The following is a 3,486-nucleotide window of genomic DNA, read 5'->3' as shown; positions in this document are numbered from 1 at the left end:
TGGTCTGGGTTCAAGGATGAGCATATGACTTCCATCTTTTCTGTCCTCTTTGTCTGCTTTCCCTGGCAGCCGACATACTTTCACTTTTGGTCTCAGTTCGAGGGTGAGAGTGCAGACATCTTTTCTATCTTTTTTGTCCACTCATTTTCACTTATGATTTGGATTCATCCAGGTACCTGACATAGGGACTGGTTTCCCAGGCAGTGGTACCAGGGATGGTCTCCTGAGCTCCTTTCCCATTCCCGGAACACGGTGCAGGCATAGGGCCTTTGAGCTACACATGAAGGAGTCCCTTGCTTAGTACAACATTTTCATCACCTCATCTGTCATAACTGTTCATCGTTTGTTTTCTTTGCTCTTGTCGGTGTAAGTTCCCTCCTCTCCACTATCAAGGAACCCCATAGGGCACCCAAAACCCTTCTGGTTACCCGTGGTTTAAAGGTTAAAACTCATGACATGGACCAATTTTGGGAGGAGGCCGCAATTTTGGCCCCCTGGATATCCCCAGAGAACATGTAGGACCCTGACCTATGGATGCGTGTTCTCTTCCCACAGGCTCAAAATACAGTCTGGGATTATCCCTCCCTTGTTCTTTGTTCCCACTCTCCTGCAGTCATCACCAGTCTTAAGAATTCTTCCCCAGAGGAAGTGGTGGCCACTCACAACAAGGACTGCCAGGATCAGGCTAATATTCACCTTTCCATTACTGACCCCATCCCACTTTCTCCAGAAAAACAGGATGATCTCAAGGATGAAGATGAGGGTGCCTCTGCTTCAGCCCTCAGGCTCCAAGCTGTCCTCTAGTCCTGCTGTCCCAGGTCCCCCACTCACTAGCCCTTCCTCTCCTGCCCCATCGGAGTTAACCCCAGCTTAAACCCAGCACGATTTAGTGGGATTTTGTCTTCCAGCGGTCACTTCTGCGATGCCCCATCCCTTGTGCTGGACTGGGGGGCTTCTGGGGGGCCTCAGTCTTCTCAGGTACATTGTGAGTCCTTCCCTGTCAATCTTGACCCTAATGCAGTGACTAGGCCCTGGATTCCCACTCCTCGGGCAGACTTGGCACTAATCAGAAAAACTGCCAATGATTCTGGCTCAGAGTCCCCTTATTTTGAACAGGAACTGAAGCAATGGGCCATGCACCTCCAGACCTATTATGATTGGTATAATCTCCTGAAGGCAGTGCTCGACCCCTCTGTGTTTCTTAACTGGAGGTCTGCATACTGTTGATGTGTTTAAGAAACAGGCTAGGATTAACCGGAATATAATCTTAACATCTCCTTTGGCATGCTTCCCAGTCACGGACCAGAAGAAAACCAGGACTGAGAGATATAATGTCCATACTTTTTTATTCATTTTTCTTCAGCCTAGGAGGGCCAATGAGCTCTTGGCTTTAGTGTCCCTGCCCCCTGTCCCTTTACCTGTGGCAGTTAACTCCCCAGCCTACCCTGTTCTTTTCTCTTCCAATGCAAGTTTGGGTTTGCCTTTCATGGACTTAGTTACTTCCACACAACAATTAGAAAGTACCTGGCCCACGGAGGAAATTCTCTGCTTTGCCACCAATGTCTCCTCAGTTGACCCTTGCATCCAACTACACAATATGACCATAGAGGACTTCCATGGTAATCTAACCTATGGCACCATGTTAGGCATGGAAATTCACATTCCACTTACTAAATACAAATCCCCAAAAGTTCCTCCAAGCATATCATGTCCACTGCTGCCTTGCTGTCCAAGGGTCACTCAAATGCCCACTTTCATGGGACTCCCTATCCCTTGAGAGCACTGCCCGCCTGCACTAGGTATAAAATTAGCCAAGGACTACCCAATATTGTCATCTAACCTCACACTTCACATGTGATGCTTCAATATTACTCCCTATGTTAACAGGGATCCCATTAGAATCCAGTATGACCAATAGTATGAGCTATTGGGATTTATGTGGCCCCCTCTAATTGTCTTGATTTACCCCCTTAGTCGCCTAAAAGGTGGCCATCTCTCTAATAGGACATATTTCCATATAAACCAATCAGTGAAAATGTGGACTGGGGCTGGTCCTGTGAATGTGACCATTGGCAGCCAGAGTGGCTGGAAAGCCACACCAGTCTGTGTCCAACCTTTCCTTTCTGGTCACCAATACCTCCATTGTCAGGGACAGTCTTACCTGCTTTAATGAGAAATGTCTCCTGACCATCTGCTGGATTCAGTATTCAACAATGGCCATCCTGATGAGGGAACCAGCCATCATTTGCATGCTTGTGGTAAATAACACTCACTATCATGCAGTCACTCTGATAGCCCAGACTCACAACACCTACACTGGTATTATAGCTGCCATCATCGCAGCCATCACTGCAGGCATTGACAGAGCGACAACAGCTGCTGTTGCTTTGACCCAGACAACCACTAGGGCAGAGACTGTCAATGCTGTTGTCTCTAAGTCAGCTAAGGTGTTACAGGCACAGGAGGTACTAAATCAACATCTTTATCAAGCCATCCACTTTTACAACAACAGATTGACTGAGTGGCAGAAGAGTTGGCCCTGGTTAGGGACATCTCTCTATTGGCATGTGATCCCAGGTTTCACTCAATCTGCCTAACCCCTTACCAGGTATATAACACCACTGAAGCCCAACAGCAGTTGGGCTCAATATCTTGATGGTCTCTGGTCAGACAAATTCCTTAACTGTTCTGTGCTGCTAAGGGAAAACAAAACCAACCTCAATATGACCAGGGTGTCTGTGCTCTCCCTAGATAACCTCAATGTGACCAGAGTGTCTGTGCTCTCCCTAGAAGGCCTCAATGTGACCAGGGTGTCTGTGTTCTCCCCAGATGCCAGACTCTTGGGAAAGGCTGTTTGACCCCTTGTGGATAGCCTCTTGTGATATGATGGGAGGAATTGTCATATTAATAATTATTTTGTTTAAGTGTCTCACACAGCATATCTCCAGGCAATGCTCCATAAATAAGGCGGCCCTCCAGGTGCTGATGGCTCTTGAAAATCTCAGTTTTGGCCTCCCTAAGGAAGTGATCAAAGCCTGGATGGCAGAGATCTGTGAGACCACCATGTTGGCTGTTCCTCATCTCCCTCTTGTGTGGCATGCCTCCAGAGTGCTATTTCTTTGAGGGCTGGTAGTCAGTGATGGGTAAGATTCTGGAAGACAGGAGAACCTGAGACAGGCACAGTTCAGTATACTGGGAATCCTCTGCGGGTTGGATCAACAATATCAAGGCAATGGCACCCCAGCTCCCACTAAGCTGTCAAAAGCTAAAAAAAAAAAAAAAAAAAAAAAAAAAGGAAATGTAGGAGGAATGGCACTTCCATCTCTGCCACAAAGGCATCTCCTGCAGGAGGACCTAATTGAAAACTGCCTGAGAGATCAAGGATTGCTGATGCAGACAATACTAGCCAATCGGGAATTGCTGTTTAGAAGAGATGCTTTCCTGGGATCAATGGGGCACAGGTGGAGGGTATTAAAGGAGCTTGCA

Source organism: Mus musculus, chromosome 2 (assembly GCF_000001635.26).
Source record: "Mus musculus strain C57BL/6J chromosome 2, GRCm38.p6 C57BL/6J".
NCBI classification, from domain to species: Eukaryota; Metazoa; Chordata; class Mammalia; order Rodentia; family Muridae; genus Mus; species Mus musculus.
This window is presented reverse-complemented; position numbering follows the sequence as displayed.